The 21122-nt window shown below is 40.3% G+C and overlaps 2 long non-coding RNA genes across 2 annotated transcripts; both read left to right on the top strand.

Moving 5' to 3' along the window:
* Positions 1-5603: 5603 nt before the first annotated feature.
* On the top strand, positions 5604-6782 carry LOC145421480 (uncharacterized). The gene is made up of 2 exons (XR_013902849.1): positions 5604-5741; positions 6302-6782. It is a non-coding gene; the product is annotated as an uncharacterized LOC145421480 (long non-coding RNA).
* A 7931-nt stretch (positions 6783-14713) lies between these two features.
* Positions 14714-17412, top strand: LOC113008840 (uncharacterized). The gene is made up of 4 exons (XR_003270068.2): positions 14714-15649; positions 16139-16275; positions 16692-16764; positions 17058-17412. It is a non-coding gene; the product is annotated as an uncharacterized LOC113008840 (long non-coding RNA).
* Positions 17413-21122: the final 3710 nt, after the last annotated feature.

The following is a 21122-nucleotide window of genomic DNA, read 5'->3' as shown; positions in this document are numbered from 1 at the left end:
GACTTGCAAAACAATGACTTGGTCCCACCTCTGCGAAGGACGTTTTGGCCTCTCTGCTCTGAGACTGCTGCCCCCACGACCTGAACTCAATAGTGTGAGTAAATGTTGAAAAGTAAAAAAAACCTGGATTGTTGCATTTCTCAGATTTGAGGGTTTTCTGGTTTTCTTGCAGCAGATCAATCATCATTTGGTGGTTTGGGACTGCTGGTGAAATTACAGCTGTGGGTATTCTTCATTGTTTTACTGTTTAATCAATAATGAAACTAAGTCCATCCAACCTGATGTACAAACAAACGGTGGCACAGAAAAGACCTTCTGAGAAGAAAAACAAGCTATTCTATGGAATTCAGAGTTGATTCTTTCAAATGTGATAATTACTTTGAATAATTGAGTAAACTCTGCGATAACCTGCCAAGCACAAACAGACTTCCTTGGAAGAGTTCATTAGAAAAACTTCAACATGGAGAAGCTGAGTCGTTCGGGAAGAAATGTTGTAAATCTGAGCTCATTTATTCAGAGTTTCTGAAGTGGCTGACTCGATTGCTTCTGGCTTCTATTTAAACGCAACCATCTATAAACTTTCTAACGTGACTATGAAAAGTGGGAAATGAGAAGTCTGTGTGGCCTCAATCTGTCGCTTCGACTTTACAGTCTTTGAATGTCTCTGCAGCAGAAGCTTCAGCTCCGGGCTGAGGGGGGGAAAAGAGGCAGGATGAAAGCGGGTGGAGAGCACAGAGGGTCTGGGTTTATTTGGGAGGTGGGGGTTAAGGTTCAAGGGGGTGCGATGTAATTAAAGCCGATGCTTTCTAACAGCATCTAACAGCAACACATTCAGAGACAGAACTCTTAAAACAAACCAGGGCTGGTTCACTGGTGAGTTTCTTATAGAGTGCTGCTACTCTCACACTTCATTAGGCACTTTCTTCCGAGTGGACCTGCCCACTGTGGTGCTCCCCCAATTTCAGATCCTTAAGATCTGAAGTTCTGAAGGGGGAGCAGCATGAACTCCAGCCCCTGACCCTCATATGTTCCTCCAGGTTTCTTTACCAAGAGTCTTATACTGAAAATGATTCTTTACCTTGACAGTTAAAATAAAGGGAAATGAAAGTTGCACCACCGTTCACCCCGTTGCCCAAATATGGCAACTTCTGGCTCCAAAACGCGATGTAATTAAAACCAATGCTTTCTAACAGAACGTTGAGAGACAGAACTCTAAAAACAAACCTGGGCTGGTTCACTGGTGCGTTTCTTATAGAGTACAACATAAGATATCACATTCACCTTTAGGTGCACACCAAAAGAACCGCACCAACAGCCTCTTTAAAATGTCACGTTTTTGTATGTAAATAGATAAAAATGTCACTCATGTCACTGTTATGTGAATTTATGAGACCTCCTCGCTCAGGGTTTGATTCTCGATGTGATTAAAATGATGGCACTAAAATCTGTGCAGGAGCGATTTATATTTCCACTTGTTGATTTTTATTATTATTATTTTTATTTTTTTAGGGCACTTTTCCTCAGAGAAGGCCTGACTCTGTCAGCCAGCGTCAAATCCCCGCTGGGCTCCATCTCTAACTCCCCGTGGCATGTTTAAAGTATCAGCTCCTCTAAGCTAACTCCCTTGTTCATACCAATTGACTGGAGAAAAGAAGAAAATGCAATTTGGCCTCGAACTTTTTCTTATTTCTGGTATTTGGGCGTCTCTATGGAAACTGGGATTTGTTGACGGGACGCGTTGACAGGCGGCCTCGGCAGCCAAACACACAGAAATCCCCTCAACTCCTCATGAGGGCAATGCATGCAGGGAAAATCCTGTAAAAAGGCTCTCAGAGGGGGAGAGGAAGAGTACAAGCTTCGTCCTCTTCTGAGACCTGCAGCCGTTCGGCTTCACGCTCAGCTTCCTTCTTAAAAGACTCCAGGACAGACTCACTGTTTCTGGTTTCTCTGAAATAATACCTCTGCAAGAGAATGAATGATCACTGTTTAAATTTGGGTCAAAACAGCTCTGAAACAACGCTTTCAGCTCTTTATATGTTGATTTAAATTAGGTGCACTGGACAGAAACTTTTCCTCTATTTAAAGATTAATAACTTGTCACGTAAACATTGCAGCACCTCCATTTAAAGGCTTAAACTTTACCAAGAGCGCTTCGTCTTACGAATAAATTAATCAGCTACAGATTCTTTACACTCTGCCTAAAATCTGAATTATTAAAAGCTTTAAATCATGTCCACATGTGCACCAGATTATAGTTTAAATGCAGCGGGCCTACACATAAAGAAAACGTAACATTTTAGAGTTAACTGAACTGAAAAACATCATTCCTGTTAGCGAATTACTGGATCATGCTGGGTTAAATTTGTCACAACGAAGATGCCTTCATCACTACCATAGTACAAAACCCCCCAAAAAGCAGGAATGGTGTCTGTTTCTGCTTTAGAATAAAAGATAATTAAGATACTTTATTATTTATTTAGCAGCTTTAAAAAAGACACAAAAGTGCTAACAATGAAAAGAACTAGAAAAACAACATGAATACATACAGACATTGTCCTGTTGTTTTGGTGCAGACATCCGTTTGTGTACCCTTTTTTGAAGCTCCTGCTTAGCGACTGGTTGGCGAAAGGCTGCAGACCAGTTTTGGTCTTCCTTGCAAACTACAGGCAGTCACAGAAATCTGCTAGTTAGCCAATCAACCACAAGGAGGATTTTGGTGCAGCACGCTCTTTATGACCAATTTTCTCCCATCTGACAAACTTAGAAGGAAACATTGCTACTGCACGACTTGGTTTGAAAAAAAGCATCTTGTTTAGCATGTGGCTAAAATGCAACTTAATGTTAACCTAACCTTTACACAAAAGTTTAACATTTAGACTTTTTAATACACAACAGAGTGTAAAATATAAACTTAATATTAGTTAAGAGTCTGTCACAAATATGAAGCATAAATTCAGGGGCTCCGGGGATCCATGGGCAGGTAGGGGGAAAAAGGTGCTCCACACTTGCTCGCCAAACCATGCTCCGTTCGCTCCACTCTAAGCGCACTTGCGCACTTCACTCTGTGATCGGATTCACTTCGCAATAACACACCACGCCACACTGCCAGACACTCAGATATCCAGGAAGGAGGGTTACAGGACAGGTCCAGGACATCTATATACAAACAGACATGGAAATATCAAAACCAGGAAAACACAAGAGAAGACGGCAACAAGAAACTCTGAACTACTGTCTTAAGTAGTGGCCAGGGAAAACAGGATGTTAAGCCACAGGTGTATGATTACTTGCAGGTGCATGGGCTAAAGGCAGGAGGCCACTGTGAGCCCTAACCAAGCAGAGCGAAGACAAGAGAGAGAGAGAGAGAGAGAAAAGGAGGGCAAAACACAAACAAAACCATATGTAGCCTCGCTAGGCCGACTAGGCAGACACATGGACCATGACAGGACCAGGTGAACTCAATAAAGGAAGGCAGTGAAAACAGAAACACCCATCTTCAATCTTCAAAATACAACAGGAAGTAAAGTGACACTGGGACCGAACTGAAGATATTTTAATGCATTTTAAATATTTCAAATGTGAGGTCCATGTGACAGCCTCAGCTGCAAAGATGCGTCCTCCACCAAAGTTAAAGAACATGCAGCAACATTTAACAGATCCTCTCTTTGCGGTTTAAACTCGTTTCATAATGAAGTTCAGTTTGATGTTATCTGTGCAGCCTCGGTTTTCACCTTCACCGAGAAATGACAGCAGGCGTGAGCATTAATAAACTCTTGGTTTCATGTATTTCTGGGTCATTAGTTGCTCATCAGCTTCCTTCCTCTGTTGTTTTAGTTTCGCTCATTTCAAATATTTTTCTTTCGTTTCTTCCTGGCATTGCGTCCTTCTCTTCTTCCTCTTCTTGCCTCCTTGTTACCTCTCCTTTCTTCACTCGTTTTTGTTGATGACCTCTCGCCGACACGCCTCGTTGCTGTCTCTGAATCAGACCTGTAATTCGCTGCAGACCTGGCTTTGGGATGCAGGATGTTCTGGTTTCCTGCGGTGCTCAGAGAGGAGATGAGTGGGCAGAAATGGACACCAGCACCCGCTCCCACCACCACGCACACACACATACACACACACACACACACACACACACACATGCACAGGGGGTCTACCTGCAATGGGTGGATGGCAGGCGGTGTGGGTCAGCTCAGGTGGGTGTTTTCCCTGAGCTTTGAGCCCCGTGGAGAAAAGTTTGAATCCCACTCAGGAAATAATTGGTCTCACTTCCTTCTTCGCTGGCAGCTCCATCTGCCAGCATCGTAATGGAAGCTCTGTGTCAGATTTTCTCCAGAAGTGGATGCCTCGAAGAAAGGAGCTTAGTGAGGATTTACTGATGCACCGTCCTCCTTTTTCCCTCCTCACTCCGTCAGCCAGGAGATCGGCCGGATAACAAACCCGATTATTGACGATCGCTGGCCTGCAGCCTCCACGAGGCAGATCGGAGACTCGCTCATAGCTGGAAGCTGAGTGTGTCAGTGCTGGGAAACATCAGTAGCCTCCTTAAAGGATATTTAATGTTTAACTGGAAAATTCAATCACAAATACATTAAAACGTAAACTCTTCGCCCACTCCAACGATCATCAGTAAACCACTAAAATCTTTATTTTCTGGAATCTGCTTAACTCGCATTAAGATAATTTTTTATATAAATATATATTTTAGGGGGGCTTTTTAGCCTTTACTGGGAAAGGACAGTAAAGAGAAGTGAGGAGAGCTGGGAGAAGGAGCAGCATACGCAATAAAAAGCCAGAGAGGATTCAAACCCAGGCTTCTGCATTAAAATCACTCTTAGACATTTAGTTCTTCTGTGTTTGCACCACTGTCCTTTTATATTCTACGCTGTCATTCTAAAGCAGGGGTGGGCAACTCCAGGCCTCAAGGCCTGGTGTCCTGCAGGTTTTAGATGTGTCCTTGAACCAACAGCTCATTTGAATGGCTAAATGACCTCCTCAACATGTCTTAAAGTTCTCCAGAGGCCTGGTAATGAACTAATCATGTGATTCAGGTGTGTTGACCCATATCTAAATATAATATGATATGATATCTAAAACCTGCGGGTCACCAGCCCTCGAGGCCTGGAGTTGCCCATCTCTGTTTTAAAGTAAAGACATTAGACAACATTATCGATCTTATGTTGGAAAGTTCTGAATGTGGAAGTGACAAACTTTTTGATGAAAACCAACTGAAAAACAATTACACGGAGCTCATGGTGAAGTATGGGCAGAAATCTGTGCCATCAGAAACTGAATTTGAATAAGTTCAATTTGAATTTGAATTGCTCAGATTGAATCTGAATTGTAACTTGAATAAATGCTTTTGAAAACTGAATTTGAATTAGTCTAATTTGAAATTGAATTTATGGTTTGAAAATGATCATCACTAAATTGAAATTGAATTTTATATTTTGAAAATGAATTGATTTGCTTTGAAACTGCATTTTATCCTTTAAAAATTCAGCTCTTGAATAATTTCAGTTTCACTTCTCACCATTCAGTTTCAGTTCTACAATTCAATTTCAGTTCCAAAATTCAGTTTTTTGGAACTTACATCCGGTTCCGGTTCAAGCGCAGATTAATAGAACTACGTTTTACTAGCGGACCGAAAGTGTTACTGACGGGAATCTACAGCGTCTTGAGCTGAATTAAGACTTCAGAAGTCATTCGTCATGTCGAATGACCAGCGGATAAACTCTCAGGTTGGTAATAAATGTATTACATGTATAAGAACAAGCGTCATGTTAACAAATGACAGCCGTAAGGTAACTTTTATGCTTATTGCAGCTGCTAGCTAAAAACGCTAATTTAGCGTAGTTTGCCCTGAATTCAGCTTTGACAACAAAAATGATCGACTGTTTCTAGTAGAATTCCAAAGTTGTCATGTTGGACCCTCTCAGAGTACCCCCTCTGTATGCTTGCAGAGACCCCTACAGTAGGGAAACATGCAAAACGGTGCCCAAACCTTTGTATTTTAGCTTTATGTCTTACACAGCATCCCAACTCTTTAGCTAACTTAATAACTTTAGCTAAAGTGAATAGTTAGTCTAATTCATTAGTGCAGCATTACTGGATCACCTCTGTTTGAAGTGATATAATGTGATATACAACTATCACTGTGTTTAACTACCATAATAATTCTTCTACTGAGTGCATGCTTAATTAGATTTTTTTTTTTTTTTTTTTAAAGCATACTGCTCCATTACTATGTTTGACAGGCTGAAGTTGTCGGGTCACCTCCTAAATCGACCATCTGTTACAGGTGTTTTGTGCCAGAAATGGAGTGTCCACTGAAGACTGAAGATACTGAATCTCTACGCCTTGCCATTGATCCCTCTTGTGCCTTCATCTAGACAAGAGACATTAACTTAACCACTCTCATATGCTCTGAACCTACATCACCTTCCCTGACAGTCGTAGCTTGGCTCATCTGAGGGTGAAATTATAAGAATGTGTTATTTTGCAAAGTGCTCTCTAGGGTTCCTAAATAAAATATGGCATTGAGGTCATTTCTTTTGAATTAATCCCTTCTTCTGAAATATAAGAACCTCTCCTGGTTTTAATGGCACTTTGGATTTCTTTACTTTCTGTTCCACTTCCAAACCCAAATAGATGCTGACAAGCTGACACAGTAACATGGAAGAGGGAAAGACGTTGGAAAGGACTACTACAAATAAACCTAATGCCTAACAATGAAAAGTGTAAAATAAGAACAATAATAATAAAGATAAAAGATGAAGTAACACGTTTTTAGTATTTTATTTATTCCAAATGATCATCCAGATGTCTGTGACATGTGATGACAAACACCATAATGGAAGGCCTTAGTCATCACATGCTTAAACTCATCATATATTTTTGCATATGCTGAACAGGCAGTCAGACATGCTGTAACTGTGGGGTAGAAAACAGCATGAACACCATACGGCAGGGGTCTCAAACTCCAGTCCTCGAAGGCATGGAAAAGTTGCATGACACTTTGACCGTTGAGGACTGGAGTTTGAGACCCCTGTCATACGGAATATGACAGGTGTGGTTGAACTGCATGAAGACTCTGAAGCTTCTCTTCTCTTCTGGCAGGACAAGAATGTGGCCTTGTCCTGTGAGCCACAGTAAGGATGTACTTAGAGTAGAACTGGACTGTCACCGGCCTCAGGCTCTTCACCCTTTTTAAAGACAAAGTAGTCATTTAGATAAAATATTAGATATTGTTTACCTGTAAATCCACAAAGTAAATTTAGAAATGTAATTATTGTCAAGAGTGAACAAGCACTGATAGTGTAATCTACAGCTGTGGCCAAACGTTTAGAGAATGAGAAGTGTTGTTTGCTTATTTACAAAGTTTGCTGTTTCAGTGATAGCTGTATATCATATTATATCACTTCAAACAGAGATGATCCAGTAATGCTGCACTAATGAATTAGACTAACTATTCACTTTAGCTAAAGTTATTAAGTTAGCTACAGAGTTGGGATGCTGTGTAAGACATAAAGCTAAAATACAAAGGTTTGGACACCGTTTTGCATGTTTCCCTACTGTAGGGGTCTCTGTAAGCATACAGAGGGGGTACTCTGAGAGGGTACAAGATGACAACTTTGGAATTCTACTAGAAACAGTCGATCATATTTGTTGTCAAAGCTGAATTCAGGGCAAACTACGCTAAATTAGCGTTTTTAGCTAGCAGCTACAATAAGCATAAAAGTTACCTTACGGCTATCATTTGTTAACATGACGCTTGTTCTTATACATGTAGTACATTTATTACCAACCTGAGAGTTTATCCGCTGGTCATTCGACATGACGAATGACTTCTGAAGTCTTAATTCAGCTCAAGACGCTGTAGATTCCCGTCGGTAACACTTTCGGTCCGCTAGTAAAACGTAGTTCTATTAATCTGCGCTTGAACCGGAACCGGATGTAAGTTCCAAAAAACTGAATTTTGGAACTGAAATTGAATTGTAGAACTGAAACTGAATGGTGAGAAGTGAAACTGAAATTATTCGAGAGCTGAATTTTTAAAGGATAAAATGCAGTTTCAAAGCAAATCAATTCATTTTCAAAATATAAAATTCAATTTCAATTTAGTGATGATCATTTTCAAACCATAAATTCAATTTCAAATTAGACTAATTCAAATTCAGTTTTCAAAAGCATTTATTCAAGTTACAATTCAGATTCAATCTGAGCAATTCAAATTCAAATTGAACTTATTCAAATTCAGTTTCTGATGGCACAGATTTCTGCCCATAGTGAAGACTTTCCAGAAACATCCATGAAAAATGGACATTTGAACATTTACAGCAGCGGTCCCCAACCTTTTTTGCACCATGGTCCGGTTTAATGTCAGACAACATTTTGTCCGTCACGGATAAATACAACAAAATAAAATGACACGACCAAGACAAAAACTGTGGTATTTTGTAAATATAATAATAAACGTGAACTTACTGTGTAATTGTGTAATCTTTTTTGCGGCGTCCTCCTGAAATGCACCAACAACATTGAGAATAACATTCTCCTCTCTGCCCCTTAATGCTCTTTGGTTGCTATGGTAATGTGCAAATATTTCTTTCAAAATCAGACAGACAACTACAATATGGGAAAAGACCCAGTTAACCCTTTAAGACCTACCATAGAACCAAGTCCGCCAGAGCTTATATTATATTTTTACATACTGTGGAGCCATTTTTGGGAGCATTTCAAGTTGCTATACATCAATACAACCATTATAGCCCAGATTTTAATAATATGTATTCATTAAGTGCATAGTAATTACATAAATTGCAAAAAAGTGCAATAAACTACAAAAAAATTGAAAATCGTTTTTGCTTTTTTAACATATATTTGTAGTTAGAGAAATTTAAGAGGCTTATCCCTCAAAACTGTAAATACAAAAAAGTTCCACAAAATAGTTTCCCACCACAGGAAATTTATTTTGAGTGCCTTCATAGTTTTATTTTTGAAATACACCAATTTTTATACACTGCAGGAAAAACGAAAATAAATATTATACTGCAAATTTGCAAAAAAGCAGCATATGCATCAAAATAAACTATTTCCAGCAGTGCAATATGAGTCCTAAGCATCCCAGAAACGACACAGAAAGTCATAAAGTCAAAGATAAGTTTTAAAAAGACGAGTATAGGCCCTGAGGCCCTGATAGTAAAAAAGACTACATTTCCGCGAAAATGACGTCACTTCCGGTTTCGGGCAGGTAATGGCGGAAATGCAAAAGTTCGCGCTGACGTCTATTCCAACGTAGGAAGTGTTATGACCAGCTGATTGGATCGGTAAAGCGTGTTTCTGGAATATTATGTTTTTGTTCCTGCAAGCGCTTTTTATGCAGTTTTTGCAAAGCTTTATGTGGAAGGAAACCGTGACCTAGGACAAGCTGATGGCATAAGATGTAAGTACAACTCCTCCGGTTTCATATGCAAAAAAAATTTTTGCGCTAGCTTACGTGGTTGCAGTGCTACCGGGATTTAAAAATAGTTACGCAAAACAGAGCGTGCCCGCTCCGATCGGCTGTAAAGGGTTAATGATAAAAACCCTGAAAACCATGAATTCCAAACCCGAGCCTAAACTGGTACCGGTACCAAACGACTACCGGTCCATGGCCCAGGGGTTTGGGACGGCTGATTTACAACCCTTTCTGCTTAGTGCAGTTTGTCTAGCGTCCAGCAGAGGCTCTAGCAGCGAGTCAGTGCCTTCACAGCAAGAGAGTGGATCTCTTAAGATTTAAACTTTGCATTAATAGGGAGCATGGCCTGTTTGACTGTAGCTGGAAGCTGTCTTAGAGTCCCTGAGCTGGACCTCTGGACTGTGTTTGTGCTGTTGTCATTTTTAATGACATCATCTGGCCAAAAATATGGCTGCTGTGAGATTACTGTACTAACAGACCCTCCAAGAAGGCTGAGCTCCAGTTTTGGTGAAATTTAAGGATTTCATTTGGATGTTAAGTAGCAGGTATCTGTGTCCTTGTGAGGTACCCGTATAGCTTGCTAACTATGCTAGCTAGCATTAAAAGATAATTTAGCAGTCCCCTCTTGTCCAAATATCGTCATTTCTCCAAAAAAACAACATTCCATTTTCCAAAAAGCTGATGCTGATGCTTTAACCCTTTAAGACCTACCATAGAACCAAGTCCGCCAGAGCTTATATTATATGTTTACATGCTGTAGTGCCATTTTTAGGAGCATTTCAAGTTGATATACATCAATACAACCAACCAGCCGTGCCCACTCCATTTTGCATAACTATTTTTAAATCCTGCAACCACATAAGCTAGCGCAATAATTTTTTTTTGCATATGAAACCGGAGGAGTTGTACTTACATCTTATGCCATCAGCTTATCCTAGGTCACAGTTTCCTTCCATATAGCTTTGCAAAAAATGCATAAAAAGCAATTGCAGCAACAAAAACATAATATTCCAGAAACACGCTTTGCCGATCCAATCAGCTGTTTGTAACACTTCCTACGTCCATCAGCGCGAACTATCGCATGTCCGCCATGTCCTGCCCGAAACCGGAAGTGACGTCATTTTGCAGAAATGTAGGGGTGTTTGTTTGTTTTTTACCATCAGGGCCTTATGAGCTTATACTGGTGTTTTTAAAAGTTATGTTTGACTTTATGACTTTCTGAATAGTTTCTGGGATGCTTAGGACTCATATTGCACTGCTGGAAAGAGTTTATTTTGATGCATATGCTGTTATTTTTGCAAATTTGCATTATAATATTTATTTTCGTTTTTCCTGCACTATATATAAATTGGTGCATTTCAAAAATAAAAATATGAAGCCACTCAAAATAAATTTCCTGTGGTGGGAAACTATTTTGTGGAACTTTTTTGTATTTACAGTTTTGAGGGATAAGCCTCTTAAATTTCTCTAACTAGAAATATATGTTAAAAAAACAAAAACGATTTTCAATTTTTTTGTAGTTTATTGCACTTTTTTGCAATTTATGTAATTACTGTGCACTTAATGCATACATATTATTAAAATTTGGGCTATAATGGTTGTATTGATGTATATCAACTTGAAATGCTCCCAAAAATGGCACTACAACATGTAAAAATATAATATAAGCTCTGGCGGACTTGGTTCTATGGTAGGTCTTAAAGGATTAAAGGGTTAAAAGATATCCATCTTGTATATATTTAGCACATGTGTATATATTTAGCACATCTGTATATTTGTTCACAGTAGATCTGTATATCTGCCCATCTGTATAGCAATATAGAACATCTGTATGCTAAACAGATCATCTGTATATCTGTACGTATGTATACAACAGTACATCTGTACATTCGTCTGTTGTTCATCTGTAAATTACCATCAGATGTTTTGTTGTCTTGTAAAAATATCTCGTGCACTTCTTTGAGATGTGCTGTTGACTTAAAACATGCAGGCTTCTAACTCTGTGAATGTGCTGCACTTTTGATTAGTCTGAGTATTTAGCTCTACTGATCATGTGTGTAGAACATCTGACTATTGTTGAATAATAGAGTACTGCCCATGCACAGGACTCAGTTCCCATCCCAGGGGTCAAGCTGCTTGCTTGTAATGTCTCCTCAAGTAACATACAGTAAAAGCTTACAAGGAAACACAAATCCAGCGTCTTTACTTAACTCAAAAGCAAAGCAATTGAAATGTGCCAAATATTCAAGCAAACTGATCAACAAACAAAAGCTCTAGCAGCTCCAAAACAAACAACAGCAAAGATGGATCATTTGCATCACAAAATGAAGAAAAGACAACTAAAGAAATTCAAGACAAAGTCAGGCAATGGACAGTGTGCAACACAATCAGAACAGAGTCCTGCACATGCAATAACTAATTGCAACAACAGTGGCGGCAGCCATGAGGCAAAAAGAGATAAATGCCCAGCATATGTTAAGCAATGGCATAAATGCTAAAAATGAAATCACTTCCAGAAATGCGGTGAGTCATCACAAACAAGGGGATTTAAAAAGAGATTCTTAAACCCACTGAGATGCAAGCGCCCAGCAGCGATGAGGAAGTGTTCTTTGTGATTGTGGTTAGTCTGGACACTGTAAATCCCTGTTTTCTGCATAGGAATTACATATTCACTACTGTGCATGTCAATGGAAAACCAATTGTGCTCAAAGTGGATACCGGCACTAAATGTAATGTCACGCCAGCTGACCTTTTTGCACAACTGAAACAAGATGGAAAACTCCTGCTATCACAGAAAACCAAACTGGTGACATATGGAGGTGAGAAAAGTCAAACAGCTGGCACAGCTACAGTACATTCTTGGGCCAGTCTGCAGGCAAGAAATACCTCCTACAATTCTTTGTAGTGAAACGAGACATACAACCTCTACTCAGCCTACCAGACTGTCTCCGCTTAGACTTAATCCTATTGAACAAAGAAATCCACCATGTAGCCATAGATGAGGAAAATAACTTTTTAGAACAGATCTTCTCAAGTATTCTGATCTCTTCGAAGATAAACTTGGTACACAGCAAATTCAAAAGTGTTAAATGTTTTGGTGTTAATAGTCTTCTTGCAAAAGTAGAGTTAATTTTACTCTAAGCAGAGTCACATTCTTTTAATGTAACTCTGAGGTGTAAAATGATAGTAGTTAAAATCGAGTGTTAAAAATGAGTGTTTCTCTGTCAAATCTGGAGGTGTTACAATGGAAACATTAACTCTTGACCTCTTAACTCTGAACTCCTACAGGGGCTATGACACCAATAGAGTAAATTCACAGACTCCGCCCCCAGCACGGCTCCAATCGAAGCTGAAGTGAAGCCGTTTCAGAACATTTTGCTCTACATATTTGAGTTTTTGCCATGCTTGGTAAGTCATTTTTTCAAAGATTGTTTCAATTATTATTATGAGCTTTTACTTCTGTGGCTCTTTGGAGTTGAGACAAAGCTGTGTGAAAGGCATTAGCCATGTTGCTCACTGATAGCATAATATTCTGTTTTAGCTAGCTGAAAGGTATTATTTGCAGGCAAATACCACAGCCTTGAAAAAAAGCTTGCATGTGAATTTTCAGTCAAACTTTTGGTCAAATACACCTAAAACAATGTCTAGAATGTGAAATGTTGGTATAATGGTGCTACTTGAAGCCTGAAAACGATCGCCCATAAAAAAAACGAGCAAACAGCAGTAGCAGACGTCCTGACTGGATTCTACGTTAGCATAGATCCCTCCAGAGTTTTGTGCACACGGTTTAGGTAAAAATGAAAAAGGTTGAGGTTTTACATTTAGTTCAGTATTACCTGTTGCCTGTGTCTTTGTCTTTTGGGAAAATACTTTACACAAGTAATGGCTCAAAGAGGATTTCTTTTTTTTTTTACTGTGCTGCAATTGTTTACTGGATTATTTGTGCCATTAATTAGTGTCAACTAATTTTTATTCAATCTCCGCACAGGATATGCTTGTGAAGATGGAATATGGGGGAGAGCAGAAGTGCGTTGAAGTTCCACAAAGTGATGAATGAAGGACATGCATATTGTATTGAAGAAATAAGTGATGAGAATGCTGTTATTTGCATTTACCATGTCAGACCTTTTGATAAACAAAATTCTAATGAAAGTGAGAACATGTATACTGTTACATCTTTCAGAAAATGTTTTGAAATTGTGGTGCACAGTTCAGAATAAATGTTTTTCAAAAACCATTGCATCTTTTTAGTAAATGTTTATTTCCAAAAGAAATTTCTAGAAGTTCAGAACAGTAAAATTCCCGCTTTTTAGAATGAATTAGAAGATAACTCTTACGTAGTTAAACTAAAATACTCTTTGTGTCATGGTCCTGGGTCATGCGACCCAGTGTTTTGTGTTTAACCTATTTTGATGATTATCATTTATTGTTTGTTTAGGTTCACTAGGTAGTCCAGCCAGTTGTATATGTTACCCTCGTATCAAGCCTCCCTTGCTCTTCGTGTGTTTATGTCTGTGTGTCTTGTATTGTCAAGTTCATGCTGTCGCGTCTGTCACCCCCCCCTGTACTACGCCTCCCCGGTTCATGTGTCATGTCTAATCTCCATGTTTCCTGTTTTACTTTGAAGGCCTGCATTCACTGTCAGTGTATTCAGTCTCACTCCTCCTGTCCTGTCGTTAAGTTCATGTGTGTCAGCTGTGTTCCCATGTGTGGCCACTTCCCCTGATCATCCCTCATGTGTATTTAGTCTCTGTGTTTCTTACAGTCTGTGTCGCGTCGTCTGTGTTCCCACCCTCCGTGTTTCCATGCCCGGTCTGTTGTCTTCCAAGCCATAGCCTCACCATAGTTTGTTCCCAGTTTAGGTTTCTGTTTAGCCACGCTATCCCTGCTGTGTTTGTACACCTTGTTTTCAGCCATATTAAAGGCTCGCCTTCTGTTAAGCTCACTCCCGTCTGCTCACTTGTGTACGCACCTGGGTCCATTACACACACCACCGCACGGCCTGTCTCTGCAGACCGTGACACTTTGAGAGTTAATATATAAACTCTTAACACCAAGTGTTAAATTATCAACTCCAGACAGATTTGGTGTTTAACACTAAATCAGAGTTAACGTACCAACTCTCCAAAAAGAGTTAAATTAACACTCTCTGGTGTGGACCCATATAGACACTTTAATAGTGTTGAAATCAAATCTGACAGTGTTAATTTGGACATGCTGGATTTGCTGTGTAAGCTTCCGGTCACCTATTCCATGAACAGTGTTGGGGAGTAACGGAATACATGTATCGCCGTTACGTATTTAAAATACAAAATATGAGTAACTGTATTCCGTTACAGTTACCGTTTAAAAAGGTGGTATTTAGAATACAGTTACTTTGTTGAAATAAATGGAATACACAGCAGTATTTTCCTGTTTCATATTGTGGCGGGTCAGGACTGTTTGGGTTTTGTTTGACAGCTGTGATGTTCTGTTGTTCCAGGAGGCAGCGTTACGGTTGCCATGGTTACAGGGTGACGCTTGCCCTCTCTGCGACTGTGTGTTTCCTGGGTGAGAGAGAGGCCTTTTTGTTGTTGTTGTTGTTGTTGTGCTAAGCTAATAGGCAGAATGCTACAGGCATAGCCCTAAAGAATGTGGGCAGTGTAGTCCGTGCTGCTGGGAGAATGGACTGCCATACCCGTTATGTGTCTGTGAGCGCGAGGAGGGAGAAAAAGGGGAGTGGAAAGGTACGAGTTGTCATTGAGCAGAAACGGGAGCTGGAAGCATGTAAATATAATAATAACCACTGCAGCCAAAAAGAGTGCCTGACGAGCCCAGTTGTAAGTAAGCTATTAAGACTCAACTGTACACCGTGTTTGTGTTTTCCTCCAAAACAATAAGTTCCGTTGGAGCAGCCTTTCAACGCCTCTCTCTGTCCGCAAAATACCAGTACCAATGCAAGACAAGGTGTTACTAGTCTGCAGGCCGCATGTTTTCTTTCCCTCTCCCTTTGCCAGGTACACAGACTGCAGTCAATTTGGGATCAATTAGAGAAAGGAGGCTTTGATTGGACAAACCAGGAGTGCACGCCCCGATAAGGAAACTCACCTGTGGCTGGGTGTATCTCTCTCTACCTTGGAATTGTTTGGCACACATGTAGAGCGCCACTGGTGCATTTTGTTTGTTTGAAGGTTGTGGTAGGAGGACTAGGTGAGTCTGGGGACCTCATACACTTACTCACGTAGAATCTATTCTGTTAGAAACATTAGGTAAGTGGGTTGGTGCCACCCATTGTAATTTTTGAGCTTGTTTTGAGTTAAGGATTAGGGCTTTTTTTCCCTTCTTGTTTTTCTAGGGTAAGAGCTCAGCTAAGTTTTGGTTTGGTCTTTTTTTTTGTGTTTTGTTGGGATTTTTTTTGGAACAACCTAACTGTCCCTTTCTCGCCCACATTTTTTTGTATGAATTTGTGTAATTGTTTTTGTGAGAAAGCTGCTATTAAACTTGTCTCAGCATATAACACTTGTACTGAGTTTCTGGAGTTGTTGTAACCCATATTGAAGTATAGCTTGGATAATATGTACCAAAACATTAAAAATATATATATTAATCTTAGCATTTATACTAAGTTTATAGTGAATAAGCCATAGGTTCAGCAGTGAAAGAGTTAACTGTTCTGAAGTAAACGTGGGTTGCTCTTAGCCAATGAGCTGCTGCAATGTGGTGCAGTGCCCCGCCTTTCATCTCCATCTGAGAGCGCACAGGCTTTTCCTCCTCTCTCGTGAATCCCCCATGAGCACGCTAGCGAGGAAAAGGAGATGGAGATTCACTGAAACGAGGTACATTTAAAAAAAAAAGTGATATAAACATAAGAGTTAGCCCATATGGAAAAGATATATATAAATCTTATAAAGTTTGTATCTGTCTTGTGTGAAACTTGTATGAAAAGCATATAAGAGTGAAAACACATATAAGATCCCTTGAAAAATTATATAATGAAACTTGTATGTTTTGGATACTTACTAAAACAATATATGAAAGTAATGAGAAAGTGGCCACTTTCATGAGTAAATCATGTAAGCCTTATATGATTTACTCATGAAAGTGGCCACTTTCATGAGTAATCACATATAAGTTTTTACTATTTCTTTTCCATATGGGAGTACTCGCTGCTTATGAAAAATTGTTTTATTGCATGTGTACTGCTAAGACGAGTAACTAGTTTAGTTTCTTTTACATTGTTTGGTCGAGGAAGGTCAGGAATTGGAGACGGCGCCATTTCATTGTTCCTGCGCCATCTCGCGCTCCTGCGCTATTCTTTTTTTGAGGTGAGCCAAGTGTTTTAATTGTTAATCGCTTATCTGCACTTTTCATGAGTTCATTGTAAGCAAAATGTTCTGGTATTTATTGGGAAATTGTTTACAGTGTTTTGTGGAAAACTTTATATTATTTACTGGAAAAAAAAAAGCATTTAAAACTGATGCACAGATTATTATCTGTTTTACTGTTTATTTTCAATTTGTAACATGGGTAACGTTACAAATAGTACATCTTAGGTGATAGCGAATTGTGAACTGTGATTATATGGGAATTTAATGTCCTATAACACTGTCGTTGACAGGTCAGGTTTTTTTCCTTAATGTTCTTCCTTTCAATGCATTGCAACGGATCCTGTAATCGATGGCGAGCCAATCCTGTTGACCAATTGACTTTTTCCTGTGCTGCATGGCAGAGTGTGGTAGGCCAGCTGCAACAAAAAAAAAACCACCACTTTGAACCTACTATTCCCCTTCTTCACACACATCCCCCTGGACTTACGGACGGTGATTACTGTGATTGTACCACATGGTTCTCATTGAGGAAAAACTGGTACCAAAAAGGGATACTTTCATTTGAAATGTTTTTGTATGTTTGTCATTAATTTTCTTTTTTTTCTGAATGAGTAAAAATACACAAGCTGGCATTTTCAAAACTCACAGTTGCCTTGAGTCTCATTCAGTTTGCCTTTCCTGTACACAGCCGAACCTACTAGTCCAATGCCGTGAGCCCTTTTGCATCAAATTTGGGTGAGGTACATTTTGATCTTAGCGTTTGGAGACACATTAGTGTTACACTGTGTTACCTCCTCCTGCCCTCGAGGGGGGCGTAATGCAAGGTTAAAGCAGAATTAATCTAGATGATCAATCTCCGCGTGATCGGTCCTGTCACTGGCCAACAGAAAGGGTGTTATCTGTCACGATCCTGGGTCTTAGGACCCAGTGTTTTGAGTTCTAGTTCATTTTGATGTTTATAGTATGTTTAGCTCATTAGGCCTCCTATGTTCATTTGCTTATTAGTTCCCCCTTGTGTTTCAACCCATGTTAAGTCTCCCCTGCCCTTCATGTCTCTCTGTGCCCCCTCTGTTCTGTTTATTGTGTGTCTTTGCATGTTTGAGTTTCTTGTTTTGTCACCCTGCATTGTGCATTATGTTCTCATGGTTGGTCTTTTGTTACTCCCTCTAGTCTAGTCTCTTGTGTTCAAAGCTGAGTATTTCCCTCTGTGTATTTTGGTTCTTAGACCTCTGCCTTATGGTTTGTCTCTGTTTCTTAGTTGCTGTCTCCACTGTGTCTAGTTCGTGTCTCTGTGTGATACTTCCTGTTTTACTTTGAAGGTCCATGCCTCATGTGAGTGTTTCTAGTTTTGCGTCTCTGTCTCGTCCAGCCTGATTACTCCCAGCTGTGCTCTCCTTCTGTGTCTCATTCCCTCGTTATCCCTCTGTGTATTTAAGCTCTGTGTTTCTCTTTGTCAGTGTCGTAGTCTCCCTCATAGCTGTGTGATTTTTCCCTGTGGCTCCTCGTGCTTTAGTCTCCCCAGTTTAAGTTTAGTACTGTTTTTTGTGTTTCACTTTATGCCAGCATTAAAGCTGTGTTTTTGAGTTTACATTTCGTCTCCGTGAGTTTGCGTTTGGGTCCTTCTCCTGCCTGCCACACAGCCGAACCATGACAGTTATCTATGGTGGCAACCCACAAGAAAACTTCTGCATAGATCCAAGTGATCTAAATAAAGCTCTGAAATGCCCGCAACAACCTATATGTACCATGGAGGAGGTAGCTGCACAAATGCCTAACTCCACAGTCTTTTCTGTCCTGGATGTGAAATGCTCCTTTTGGCAGATAACACTTGACCACATGTTATCCATGCACACAACTTTCAGCTCTCCATTTGGCAGAATGGCATATGAAATCAACTCAGCCAGCGAGGTGTTCCAGCGTGCAATGGAGCAGGTCTTTGCAGGATACCCCTATGCTGTTATCATCGATGACATAATCATTGGTGGAAGAGATATGAAAGAGCATGAACATAATCTCAGAAAGGTACTTGACCGTGTGAGGGAAGTCAAACTGAGACTTAACCCCCTAAAGTGCAAATTCCACCTCAAAGAAGTCTGTTATGTTGGACATTTATTCACAAGAAAGGGCTTAAAGCCCGATTCCGCTAAGACCAAAGCAATTAATGAGATACCCACACCAGAAAACGTCACAGCCCCCCAACGCTTCTTATGGATGATTAATTATTTGGGAAAGTTCATTCCCAATTTCAGTGAGCCCTCAATCCCACTTTGTGAGCTAACATGAAAATACATACAGTGGCACTGGCTAAAGCAGCTTCAAGATGCATTTGCTTTAAAAAAACCCAAAAAAAACCAGCCTAACCAGTCCATCCACTCTCAGCTCCAAGTCCGTACTGTGACGTCCAGAAACCCATCACATGCAAGTGATGGGACTTGGAGCTGCATGCCTTCAGGAAGGTGTCCCAATCGCCTACTCCTCTCGTACTCTGGCACAGACTGAGATGCGCTATGCGCAGATCAAGGAAGAGCTTCTTGGTGTTGTCTTCACATGTTCCGAATTCATCAAAATTGATCATCAGCCATTAGTCACAATCCTAAACAAATGTATACACGCAGCTCCAGCCAGATTGCAGCGCATGATGCTGAGACTGCAAAAGTGCAACTTCCAGATAGTATACAAAGAAGGCTCACAGATGCTGACATGCTGACATTTTGTCCCATAGTCCCACAACTTGGGCAGAGCGGCACAGTAATGAAAGGGCAGACTACGAGATCATGTCAGTCCAATATATCTCTTTCTCTAGGCTGACCGAACTGAGGGAACAAACTGCCTCTGATCCAGATCTACAGAAACTACAGGGAGTGCAGAATTATTAGGCAAATGAGTATTTTGTCCACATCATCCTCTTCATGCATGTTGTCTTACTCCAAGCTGTATAGGCTCGAAAGCCTACTACCAATTAAGCATATTAGGTGATGTGCAACTCTGTAATGAGAAGGGGTGTGGTCTAATGACATCAACACCCTATATCAGATGTGCATAATTATTAGGCAACGTTTCCTTTGGCAAAACGGGTCAAAAGAAGGACTTGACAGGCTCAGAAAAGTCAAAAATAGTGAGATATCCTGCAGAGGGATGCAGCAGTCTCAAAATTGCAAAGCTTCTGAAGCGTGATCATCGACCAATCAAGCATTTCATTCAAAATAGTCAACAGGGTCGCAAGAAGCGTGTGGAAAAACCAAGGCGCAAAATAACTGCCCATGAACTGAGAAAAGTCAAGCGTGCAGCTGCCAAGATGCCACTTGCCACCAGTTTGGCCATATTTCAGAGCTGCAACATCACTGGAGTGCCCAAAAGCACAAGGTGTGCAATACTCAGAGACATGGCCAAGGTAAGAAAGGCGGAAAGACGACCACCACTAAACAAGACACACAAGCTGAAACGTCAAGACTGGGCCAAGAAATATCTCAAGACTGATTTTTCTAAGGTTTTATGGACTGATGAAATGAGAGTGAGTCTTGATGGGCCCGTGGCTGGATTGGTAAAGGGCAGAGAGCTCCAGTCCGACTCAGACGCCAGCAAGGTGGAGGTGGAGTACTGGTTTGGGCTGGTATCATCAAAGATGAGCTTGTGGGGCCTTTTCGGGTTGAGGATGGAGTCAAGCTCAACTCCCAGTCCTACTGCCAGTTTCTGGAAGACACCCTCTTCAAGCAGTGGTACAGGAAGAAGTCTGCATCCTTCAAGAAAAACATGATTTTCATGCAGGACAATGCTCCATCACACGCGTCCAAGTACTCCACAGCGTGGCTGGCAAGAAAGGGTATAAAAGAAGAAAAACTAATGACATGGCCTCCTTGTTCACCTGATCTGAACCCCATTGAGAACCTGTGGTCCATCATCAAATGTGAGATTTACAAGGAGGGAAAACAGTACACCTCTCTGAACAGTGTCTGGGAGGCTGTGGTTGCTGCTGCACGCAATGTTGATGGTGAACAGATCAAAACACTGACAGAATCCATGGATGGCAGGCTTTTGAGTGTCCTTGCAAAGAAAGGTGGCTATATTGGTCGCTGATTGGTTTTTGTTTTGTTTTTGAATGTCAGAAATGTATATTTGTGAATGTGGAGATGTTATATTGGTGTCACTGGTAAAAGTAAATAATTGAAATGGGTATATATTTGTTTTTTGTTAAGTTGCCTAATAATAGTCACCTGCACACACAGATATCCCCCTAAAATAGCTAAAACTAAAAACAAACTAAAAACTACTTCCAAAAACATTCAGCTTTGATATTACTGAGTTTTTTGGGTTCATTGAGAACATGGTTGTTGTTCAATAATAAAATTACTCCTCAA

Source organism: Astatotilapia calliptera, chromosome 17 (genome assembly GCF_964374335.1).
Source record: "Astatotilapia calliptera chromosome 17, fAstCal68.1, whole genome shotgun sequence".
Taxonomy (NCBI): Eukaryota; Metazoa; Chordata; class Actinopteri; order Cichliformes; family Cichlidae; genus Astatotilapia; species Astatotilapia calliptera.
The sequence above is the reverse complement of the archived record's forward strand: the minus strand, read 5'-3'. Positions and strand labels throughout refer to the sequence as shown.